The sequence below is a fragment of the Mirounga leonina genome, unplaced genomic scaffold (assembly GCF_011800145.1).
Source record: "Mirounga leonina isolate KUSES-001 unplaced genomic scaffold, KU_Mleo_1.0 Mir_91, whole genome shotgun sequence".
Lineage (NCBI taxonomy): Eukaryota > Metazoa > Chordata > Mammalia > Carnivora > Phocidae > Mirounga > Mirounga leonina.
The window spans coordinates 4,662,406-4,675,004 of NW_023270839.1; the positions used below are offsets into that span (position 1 = coordinate 4,662,406).

A 12,599-nucleotide genomic window follows, 5' to 3' on the forward strand; every position below is an offset into this window, starting at 1 on the left:
AGTGATTATTGCTTAAAAGGACAAATTCAGGGGCGCCTGGGTGGCTCAGTTGGTTAAGTGACTGCCTTCGGCTCAGGTCATGATCCTGGAATCCCCGGATCGAGTCCCGCATAGGGCTCCCTGTTTGGCAAGGAGTTTGCTTCTCCCTCTGACCCTCCCCCCTCTCATGTGCTCTCTCTCTCATTCTCTCTCTCAAACAAATAAAGAAAATCTTTTAAAAAAAAAAAAAGGACAAATTCACATAAAACCCTTAGGAGAAAAAGAATATTCCCAAGGGTGTGTGTGTATGTGTATGTGTGTGTGTGTGTGTGTGTGTGTGTGTATATATATATATATATATATATATATATCCCTACTAACAATGTTCCTGATTAGAATATATTGCATTTTTATAGTTCTATTTTAAGAAATAGCACATTCTAAGAATAAATTATTTTACTTCTAAGAAGTATTTGAATTCAACAATAAGAAAATGAGCAACCCAATTAAAAAATAGGCAAAAGATGTGAACAGACACTTCACCAAAAAAGATACACAGATGGTAAATAAGCAAATGAAAAGAAACTTAACATAATGTCATTAGGAAATTGCAAATTAAAACAAGACATTACAATTTAAAAATAGGCAATTAAAAAAATAGGCAAAGGATCTGAACAGATACTTCACCAAAAAAGATACACAGATGGAAAATAAGCATATGAAATGATGCTCAACATCATATGCCATTAGGAAATTGCAAATTAAAGTAACAATGAGATATTACACACCTGTTAGAATGGGCAAAATCTAAAACACAACACCAAATGCTGGCAAGGTGTGGAGTAACAGGAATTCTCATTTACTGCTGGTAGGAATGCAGAATGGTATAGTCACTTTAAAAGACAAATTAGCAGTTTCTTACAAAACTAAACACACTCCTACCATATGACCAGCAATTATGCTCTTTGGTGTGTTCTGAAAAGAGTAGAAAGTTTGTGTCTATGCATACATGTGCACACAAGTGTTTTATAGCAGCCTTATTCTTTTTTTTTTTTTTTAAGATTTTATTTATTTATTTGACAGAGAGAGAGAGAGATAGCAAGGGCAGGAACACAAGCAGGGGGAATGGGAGAGGGAGAAGCAGGCTTCCTGAGGAGCAGGGGATCCCGGGATCATGACCTGAGCCGAAGGCAGACGCTTAACAACTGAGCCACCCAGGCGCCCCTATAGCAGCCTTATTCTTAATTGTCAAAACCTGGAAACAATCAAGATGCCCTTCAGTAGGTGAATGGATAAACTGGTGGCATATCCAAACAATGGAATCAACACTAAAAAGAAGTGGGCTGTCAACCTATGAAAAGACATAAAGGAAACTTAATGTGTATTATTAAGTGAAAGAAGCCAACTGAAAAGGCTATATACTGTATGACATAGCCTTTTACTGTACTTATACGACACAGCCAATATACTGTATAATATAGCCAACTATATCACATTCTGGAAAAGACAAAACTGCAGAGACAGTAAAAGAGCTCAACAGTTGCCAAGGACTGGGGGTAGGTAGGGTTAGATAGATGGAGCACAAAGAATTTTTAGAGCAATGAAACTACGTGAATCATTCTATAGTGGAGAATGTATGTCTTTATACATTTGTCCAAACCCACAGATTGTGCAACACCAAGAGTGAACCCTACTGTAAACTATGGACTTTGGGTGATAGTTATATGTCAGTGTAGGTTCTTCAATTGTAACAAATGTATCATACTGGAGCAGGATTTTGATAGTAGGAGAAGCTGGGCATATGTGGAGGCAGAGAATATATGGGAAATCTCTGTAACTTCTGCTTAATTTTGCTATGAACCTAACATGCTCTAAACATAAAACCCATTTTTAAAAATGTACTTGAATTCCAAATATGTATGTTTTAATTTGCTAGAAGCAAAGAAGCACATTTAAATAATTAAAATTAAAATTGAGCTTCAACATAGGGTACACAATTCAGGGTTTCTTAGGGTAGTTTTTTAAATAACATGATATTTAGCATCCTAAACATATTTGACTTTTAATTTCTTCCTTGCAAAGTTCAACATTATAACAAACAAATCCTTAAATGAATTGAGACCACAGAAAGTATCTGAATGAAAATCATTGGTTTAATGTATTTAATTAGTTCAATTCCAAAAATTCCATAACAATGACCTTAAGGAGGTAAATCTGAAATATTATCAATATTATATACCATTATTTGCTTAAATTAACTTCTGAAAAGCACATATCTTAAAGTTAAGCCAACGAGTTCGCTTAAGAGTTTTTAAATTAAATGCCAAAAACTTGGGGCACCTGGGTGGCTCAGTCGGTTAAGTGGCTGCCTTCAGCTCACGTCATGATCCCAGGGTCCTGGGATCGAGCCCCGCATCGGGTTCCCTGCTCAGCGGGAAGCCTGCTTCTCCCTCTGCCTGCCACTTCCCCTGCTTGTGCTCTCTCTCTCTCTCTGTCAAATAAATAAATACTTAAAAATAAATAAATAAATAAATGCCAAAAACTTGGAAAGTTAGTGAAACTTAGGCATACTTCATACCAGGAAAAAAAATCTACTTGAACAGTATATTAGTTGGGACATTTTCAATTTCAAATGACAGAATCCCAACTCAAACTAGTCTGGATTCAGAGTCCAGAGTGCTCACCATTACACCACGGTACCACCATAACTCAAATTAGCCTACGGAAAATAAAAGGAGTTGGGAAATTTATACTGTTTCCTGAGAAGAATGGGGTAAACCAGATTAGGTTAGGATTAGGTCTCCTCTTCCTTCTTCCTGTGTCCCCCATCTTAATGCTTTCTTTCTACTTCTGTCTCCCACTATTTCTTTTGCTCTCCCCATCTTTATCTGTTTGTTTTTTTCCCTCATTTTTTTCCTATTGAGGATTTGATTCTTCCAAGTAGTGGGAGACATGGACATGGCCTGCAGTTGATTCCATGCTCACAAATCCTATTTTAGCCACATCGGAGGAAGAAGAGAATATTTATTTCCCGGAGCCACTACATAAAATTCCAATGAAGTAATCTGATTGACCCTGCTTGCATCATGTACCCATCTCTAGGCCAAACTTATTAATTTCACTTAGCGTAGAAAGGAAAATGCCCCCAAATGAAGAGGGCAGAAATGGAAAAAAGGGGTGGGGAGGGAAATTAAGAAGATAACAATTTTATTAATATATTTAATTTGGTTGATTTTTATTAATACGTTTAATTTTTAAAAAGCTGTTTTAAGGGCACCTGGGTGGCTCAGTTGGTTAAGCGACTGCCTTCGGCTCAGGTCATGATCCTGGAGTCCCGGGATCGAGTCCCGCATCGGGCTCCCTGCTCAGCAGGAAGTCTGCTTCTCCCTCTGACCCTCCCCCCCTCTCATGTGCTCTCTCTCTCTCTCTCAAATAAATAAATAAAATCTTGAAAAAGAAAAAAAGCTGTTTTAAGAACAAAAGTCCTAGGACTAAAATTATATTTTTATTGGGAAGTCCAGAAATAAGTTATTTCTTAAAATAATCTAAAATCTGATAATGAAGATGTCCAGTACATTAGCCAATCAGATGACACCAGGTACTTCAGAAAGCATTTTCTTGAGGGGCACCCGGGTGGCTCAGTCAGTTTACCGCTGCCTTTGGCTCAGGTCATGATCTGGAGTCCTGGAATCAAGCCCCCACATAGGGCTCCCTGCTCAGCAGGGAGCCTGTTTCTCCCTCTCCCTCTGCCCACTTCCCTTGTGTGCTATCTCTCTCTCACTCTCTCTCTCAAATAAATAAAATCTTTAAAAAAAGCATTTTCTTGAAAACAAAATGTGGCTAACATTGTCCTTTATTAACATACCCTCCTGTCAAGATGAACACCTTTTTGCACTGGTCTGTTTAGATTATTTTTAAAAAAATTTTTTCACTTTGAGGCTATAATTAGTCTGTAGAGCTCTGAATGATTGTTTACATGACAAGTGACTATGGATTAGATTTCAAAGTATTAACAGTGTATTTGCATTAAAAATGTTCTCCACATAAATAAACAAAATGGTTTTACTTTACTTCTGAGATGAAACCAAAGTGAAATATTAAATAATTATAAAATTTTGTTTTCCACAATTGGATATCTTGGAGGTATGGAAGTTTGCCCAAATTAATTAACATTCCTTGCCTTGTCTGATAATTCAAAACTCAACATTATAGTAAATATCTACACATTAACAAAACCCTCATCTTCTTTAAAATAGCAATTGTCAGACTGAGTTCCCTGGAGTTTTTCTTTCACAGAAATGTTGATGCAACAGGCTTCCGCTAGTGTCCGTTCAATTACATCTCGCTGAATATGACAAGAGAAGTTGTAAAGTAAAATTAACCTTAAATTCAATGATTTCCCAAAGACCTGAAGAATACTGCTCCTCATAAATGTCTCCAAAAGCCTAATTCATAACTCAGGAAAACAAACGTACAGAACTTGTTCCCAGTACCATTTCCATATCCAACCTCAGTAAAACTCAGGTTCCTCAGTGGCATCTCAAGTTCCAACTATGTCACCACTAACACAGCTCACAAATACCCTCTAATGTCTTTCCACCCTGATTTTCCTGCAGTGCATTAACTACTCATGTATTTATACTGTAACGAAGTTTGGTAAAGAGTTTGGTAGTAGGGGAAGATAGGAGATTTTAGAAGGATAATGCTTCTCACCATGTACAGTCTTTTACAGCGCTTTTAGTCACAATGAAATAAGAGAGAATACCAACTGCAATCAACTAGGAGCGCACATGGAGAGACTGACTTTACACATCCTGGTTATTCAAAAACTGAACTGAATTTAACATCTCTTAGGTCTGGGATCATAAATAACATATAAGGCAGGATTTTTCCAATATGGAAGAATATTTTTTTCTGTAAGTCCTTGACCTTGACCTTGCTATCCTAGGCCCCCAGAGGTTTGATTCATTTCTGGACACCTGACGGCCACTGTTAAATGCATTCTGTTCTCATCTGTTTCCTGTTCAACTTCTTTTGTTACCTGGATGCAACTCCTACATTCTAGCCTGTGCCTGCATTTCTGTATTTACTCTCCTTTTTAACCTGATTTCAACCTAAAGATCTTCATTGTATTTATGTTTATCTACTTTCTTTCAGCATATATGGCCTTCTGGCTTCTATTCCCAGACATATCCCTGCGCTGGTGGCCTCTTGATTGAAATATAACTAATATTAGGTCCCCAGTAGCTCGCGGTGATCATATAGTGGTTAGTACTCTGCACTGTGAAATATAACTAATATTAAAATGTGTTTGCCTTTCTTGAGTATACAACAACTAATGGCAATAGGAAGAATATAGGGAGAAAGGCATCCTTCAATTAAACATTCTCTGTGGAGAGCCTACAAATGATACTAATACTGCTAGACAATCAAAAGAATTATTCAATTCTTTTATTATCTGAAACATTTCCATTTCTTTGTTTTTTTCTGGTATCTACCTTTCTACCATTTCACTAAATTGAAACATTAACATTTCTTAAACCGATATCTATAATGAGATTTAGAATTTGTGAATTTCAGTGATTTGTGCATCATGGTCAAATCAGGAGTCAACACTGTCTGAAGAAATATCTAAAATCTGGACAGTTCCAAAAGATTTAAATATTTCATCATTCTAAAACTGAGGTTTTCAGGGGTGTAGCAAGGAGAAAATGTATGCCAACTTCTTCTGAAAAATAGTGGGGAGCCAATATATTGATGCCAGTGGCTAAAACATTTCTTTAAACTAGTATGATTTCCTTTTGGATAATTTGTACATTACATTTTCCATTTACCTAACTTTATCCTTATATGTGTTATTGTTTCTGGATGTTATTATATAAAATATCTGTTTCAGTGACTATTTAAAATTCAGGGGCATAATAATCAAAAACAATTTAATCCTTTGCCATTTTAGCATTTCACTACACAACAAGAATACACAGCATTGAAAAAAACGAGGATATCATTTTTTATGTTTTACTCTTATATCTTATCTATTCTTGTATCATAAATCAGTTCTTTCTCATAATTTAAGCTATTTGAGTATGGCTGCTTTGTTAGGCAGGATTTTTTCCAAGCTTCCTTTTTCAGTTGCTTTCCAAAGGTGCAAAAATAATCCTGTCACAACAGAGAAGAAAAGCTTATAAAGATGCTTTAAAAACCTTATCACCAGGAAACAGTGCACAGTGTATTGTATAATATAGTGTTTTAAAATACTTCTGCTTACCTCCTCATTGATGCTGCTACAATATTTACATAACACTGCTAACTAATTCTTCATTATGTAGATTATTTATCCTTTCTCTCAGAGACTGTCTTCCCAGCACTTCTAATATTATCAAAGTGAGGCATTGTTTTTATTTCTACCTGTTTAGCTGCAGTGTATTTCTTCTCAGTGTTCTCTTCTCAGCTCCACTGGTGGGTCAGGATTCATGTTTATTGCTCCTTGGGGTAAGAAATGAAAAAGGAGGAGGAGGTTTGTGGCAGGACAGAGTCTTGGCTAGCCATCAAGGCAAGTTGTTTATGGCTGTAGGATGGGTTATTTCAGAACCAGAAAAAAAATAAAATAAAGGAGCAGTTGTGGTTCAGAGGAGCAGTTGTCCTGGGAGCAGAAAAGTAAAAGTGGAAACTAATATTTTAGAAAATATTTCAACAAAAAGACACTTTTAGTGCAAGATATCTCAGAGGCTAGGGAAAATTATTTGAAGCATGAAATATTTTCAAGACTTTTTGTGATGAATACATTTTAAACCCGAGGCTAGATGTTTGTGTTAACATTTCATGTTGAAAAGCTGATTCACATCAGAAACAAACAAAAAATCTATTTCCATGTGACCGAGGAGCACTTCAAGGCAAATAGCATGTAGGCACTTGGCTCTACCTAGTTTCAACCTGAAGGTCAATCCAGATGGACAAGGTCTTTAAGTTCCCTCTTTAACACTTCAACACTCTGTTAAGCCTGGTTTCCCATTAATCTTGCCACACATGTCTACCATTACAGCACAGTGCCTCCAGCTGAGATCACCTAGCTTCCAACACAGTTGTCAGTCCCACTCCACAAATAAGTCACCTCATCAAGCAGCAACCAACATCTTGGCTCGTACCCACACCCTAATCTCCTGGAGCTTAAATACACTGCTTTTTAAATACCTTCCTCCTCCAGCAACTTGGGAAATGAAACCTAGAGGTCACTTCCAAGCTAGGTTTTTCCATATGATTTCTACCAATTCCCCAAGCAACCCCAAAGGCAGATACTTACAGTAATAGAGTTGCTGAACTGCCTTCGATTTGCTAGAAAGAAAAAAAAAAAAAATCCAGGTTAACATTTTTTTTTTCTTAGCTGAAATGATAAACATCTAAATTTTAGAGGTTCTATAAACTGTATAGTTTTATGTACTGAACCTAACTGTATATATATAAAGTGGCCATGCACCCTTTTTCTCACCAAGTCAAACAATAAAATCAGGATCATTCTGCCAAATAAATGCAGTAGTCCTTCCAAAACTAAATTCATATGGTCATTTAATGAGTAAATTAGACCTCTTAATATGTCTAGCTAAACATTAAAGTCATGTGATAATTAAGGCACTGAATATATATTACTAGAGTATGAAATTTCCGTTTCTTATAAAAATAAAAAAAATATTTATCGACTAGTAGAAAAGTGACACTGAACTGTGGGATTTCACAAAGTCGCCTCTCAGTAATGCTATGAGTTGGATTTTATCCTCCCTTTAGACTGAGGAGAAAAACAGCCTCACAGAGAACAACTGACTTCCCAAGTTTACTCAACCCACTTAATGAGCTCTGATTCAGTTCTTCTAAATCCAGCCCCAGTGTTATTTCCACTACTTGATGCTGCAACTCTTTATTTGGAAATTTAATCATAAAGAATACTACATCATTAATCTACAAACATGTTTTCATTCCACCTTGTAAAATTTGCTGAGTACAAAATGCTGTACTCTGTTAAACTGCGTAACCTTGGACAGGGCTAAGGTAATTCTGATCTATTGAAATAGACCTCATTAAAAACCTACATCAGAATATAGGACTAAGAATTTGAAAAGCATACATTTTCAAGCTCATGGTAAGTTCTGTTTTCAGCAAGAATGTTTTTACATGATTTACAATGGGAATTTTTCAAATTACTTATTATAATAAAAATACTTGATTGTGCTTAGTAACTGTACATAAGCATATTTTAAACCATTTTAAGAGGATGAACATGATTTAAAACTCCTTATACTAATTTCTGCCTGATGTAGAGGACTTATAACAGATGCATTAAGGAGATTTAATGAACTTCACAAGGATAAAACTTGTAACAGAGCACTTTCTTTAATGTTGAATTTTAACTCTTATACAACACTAGTTTAAGACTACATTAATGAGCTTTAAAGAAAATCTAAGCAGATTTAATGTGTTTGGGGTTTTACTTTTTTGTCTATCCATAATGCAGAAAGGTGTGTTGTCTCATATGAAATTTTGTTGAACTGTAGGTAAGTCATTTTTATGATCCTGTAAATAGCACTACATATTATATTAAGTGTGTTCAGTAGGTGTTAAATAATAATTTTGACTTAGTTCCACAATTTACATGCAATACATTACTTTAACTTCTGGATCAAAGAATGGTATGCTAAAATGCTATTTGACAGTGGAACATAACTGAATGACTACAATTCTGTTAAAAATAAAATTAATGAATGAAAGGTACAGCCATTTCATATCCACTGTATTCATCTCTGCTGTTTCAAATTCTTACATGATTTAGGTTGTAATATAAATAAAATACCTTTTATCCTTTCTCTATGATCCCCAGTGGGCATTTGTTGGCCTTTTCTCTACACTAAGCAACCTACCATTGTTTATAAAGATCAAGGTAGGATGAAAAAAGAAAGAGAAAGAAAAAAAAAATGATAAACTACCTTTTACAAGTTTTTAAATACAGGGTTAATCATTTTCCATATCTATCAGTTACTCTAATCAGCAGGTCAATTATTCAATCATTCCCCCCTTTTTATTCTTTAAATTCTCATACTTGATTCTTGGCTACCTGAGACAATGGAAATTTCAGGACTTGTGAATACACTGGTTTTTCCACTTTTTAGTTTAAAAATCTTCTTCAACATTTTTGTATGCTAGCAACATGGTTCAGATAGAGCCTACATTCCCTGTATAATCCAATAAAAACAGCTTATGTGTGTTTAAAGTGCTTTATACATATTAATATTCTTACCAACACATTTGATCCTCCAGTCCAGAAAAATATTTAGAAAGTTTATATAACTTACATAAGTGCCATCCATTCAACCACAGTCCTGACTCTAGAACTCTCTACCTTCCAATGGGAAGAACCCTAGTAGAAACATATGTAGTAAAAAAAAAAACTTTTGGGGGGCACCTGGGTGGCTCAGTTATTAAGCGTCTGCCTTCAGCTCAGGTCATGGTCCCAGGGTCCTGGGATGGAGCCCCACATCAGGCTCTCTGCTTGGCGGGAAGCCTGCTTCTCCCTCTCCCACTCCCCCTGCTTATGTTCCCTCTCTTGCTGTGTCTCTCTCTGTCAAATAAATAAAAGTCTTAAAAAAAAAAAAAAAACCTTGGGAACTATAGAAAACCAAAAAGGAACAAATGTACAAACGGCTTAGAATTAAGAAATGTTCCCAAGGCTGACTGCTGACTTTCAGGAAACAAATTCCTAAAGAGTTTAAAGGTCGCCCTACTCTCATGGACAAATTAGTCTCTAAATTTTCTGAGCCTTGACTTCTTACCTGTATAAGGGAAATAATAAGTGATATATCTAAATCCTCTTCAGTGTGCCTCCATTTTATTAAATCCAGATCTTCCTGAGCAATATGGAATTCTATGTGGTTTTCCATTTAATTACTATCATAAAAATATTGTCTTTATGCCATTTGGAATTTCATAATTCCATTTCATTGGATAATGAACAAAATCCAGTCCAATTTTAGAACTATAATCAAAATCTGCATTATTGGAAAAAGTTACATAAAATGTGAAAAAAACACAAAAACTTTGTTTTTAAGATGGCCAAAGAAATCTGAGGTTATTTCCATAAAGAATATGATTTTTTAAATGAAGAAAAATTAGGATGAAGAGAGATATGCAGAAATAGACTGACATAACAGATTTTAATGACAAAGATCTCTCTCTCTCTCTCTTTCTCTTTCTTTCTCTCTCTGTCTCCTAATTTTCCATAAGAACCCAGGAACACAGAATTGATGATCATAATTCACATCTCATGGCCACACTAATCACTGGATTGTGAAAAGGACAAAAGGTAGCTGAACTCATCTATAAAAAAGAACATGTACAAAAGAGAGAAGAAAGGGGGGTAACCAACAACAAATATGTAAGTGGCTAAGAAGTATAAAATTGATTTTTAAAAGGCCAATAACAAGAATGCAGTGAGGCTTGACAAAAATTCTAAAGACACACAAAGTAAGGTTTTGAAGTTTTGTTCAGAGAAAATGAACATGTTGCTTTAGAGTAGTAACATTTTTATAACATATGACAAAGAAAAAGCTATACCACTCAACTTTTATTTTATTTCCATCTTCTCTGTCAAGGATAGCAAAAATAATGTTGGTGAGAGGAAATTGAAACCCAAGAAATGTTAAGACTGTAAGAAAGCAATTATTTCCCTAAATGCTTTACATCTTTTGTCCCAGACAAATTATATCCCAGGTTAAGATAGGAACTTTCAAATAAAATGTCTGTACCACTGGACTATTTCTTGAGGCATTGTGAATAATCAGAAAGAGATAACCAAAATACTAGAGAAGGAAAAAATATTATAATTTCTTTTTAAATTAAAAATTAAGGACTCAGCCATAAAAAAGAATGAAATCTTGGCCATCTGCAACATGGATATATCTAGAGGGTATAATGCTAAATGAAATAAGTCAGAGAAAGACAAATATATGATTTCACTCATACGTGGAATCTAAAAAACAAAACAAACAAAAAAACAGACTCCTAAATATACTGAACTGGTGGTTGCTTTGGGGAGGTGGGTGGCAGGATGGGTGAAACAGTGAAGGGGATTAAGAGTACACTTACCATGATAAGCACTGAGTAATGTATAGAATTGTTAAATTGTTATATTGTACACCTGAAACTAATATAACACTGTGTGTTAATTATACTTGAATAAAAAAATAAGTCAAAAAAATTAAAAAATGGAAAAAAATCAAAGAATTCTATACTGGAGAGTCTGAAATTAATTCCACAGAAAGTTGCAGAAATTATTATTAAAATATGGTTTATGAACAAATGGAAACAAATGATCATTAGGAATTAACATGGGTTCACTAAACACAAATCATGCATGTCTCATTTTATTTTTTTGTTGACAGATTTAGCCCATTTATGTACCACGTGATTTCTAGACACATATTCCAATTTAAGCAAATTATCAATTAGATATAACCTTGAATGATATATTCATGAACAAGAGAAAAAAATTATTCAATTCCATTATAATTTGCTAATGGTTTGAATGGTTGCACTAAAAATATATTATACATAACAATCTGGAATGACATTCTTAGTGGAACAGGATTTTGTTTTAGGCTCCATTCTCATCAGATGTACCTGAGAAAAATATTGCATAAGACTGGATTGAGCAGAGAAAAGCAGTAGTGACTAGAGGCCATGAGAATGTACCTCAAAGACCAACTATAGAAAGCCTAATTGACCAAGCACTCCTGATGCTGTGCTGAAATCTAACTGTGTGTTTGTGCTAAAGGTACGTCTCCCAAGGGCTGCTCCCAATCAACCACTGAGCCTCAAAGGGATACTGAAGCAAGTCTGTCACTGGAAAATGTGGGACTCCCTGACAGGTGATTTTGGCTCAAGGGCTCCCTGATGGCCTTGCTGAACCTTCCTTGTAATTCAGGATTAGATCTCCAATAATACTGAGGGAAAACCTACTTAGATTGGCACCTAGGTCATACACATGGATCACTGGATTTCAGGTCTTGGCTACAAAAGAAAATTACAGTTGGAGCTCCAGATTCTACGTATGACAGTTTGATGTAATTCCAAGCTCTACTCAACGGGAAATGATAATAAGACTATAAATGTAACTTCCTCAATTGAAGGGCATCAGTAGATTCAATGGGAAAGACAAAAGCTAATAAATGAGGGAAATTTCAACATCTTTGAAACTGCATTAATCTAAAAGTAGTTCATGTTTCTTCAAAAGACATCAATTTATAAGTAAAATAGGGTCACAGGAAATACATAAAAATAGTTTGGTATTGCTTTTGAGAAAACACACATGCCCACACACTCCACTGATTTAAAGAAACTAGCCTTCCTTTCTTCTATCAGGAAATCTTCTCAAGTTTCCCTTCCCCTTCCTCTCCTGTGCTACGTGTAATGGATGGCGCCTTCTACTACAGGCAACCCTTCTTGATGTGTGTTAGTGTGGCTCACCACCTGGTCTGTAGAGGTCTTTATCTTATTTTTTTAACCAACCTGGTGGAATGTGACTTTCCATTATTTATGTTTTTAGGAAAGACCAAAAGATGCTTTATTTTCTCATTCAC

At 35.3% G+C, this 12,599-nt stretch overlaps 1 long non-coding RNA gene across 1 annotated transcript in view; it reads right to left on the bottom strand.

Annotated features, from left to right (window-relative positions):
• Nucleotides 1-6,432: 6,432 nt before the first annotated feature.
• The window catches only part of LOC118003273, a 62,691-nt gene continuing 56,524 nt past the window's right edge, over nt 6,433-12,599 (bottom strand). Inside the window, exons 2-3 of the long non-coding RNA XR_004677299.1 lie at nt 7,280-7,311; nt 6,433-6,465 (exon numbers count right to left, since the gene is read on the bottom strand). This is a non-coding gene — a long non-coding RNA (uncharacterized LOC118003273). The remainder of the gene's footprint in view (nt 6,466-7,279; nt 7,312-12,599) is intronic.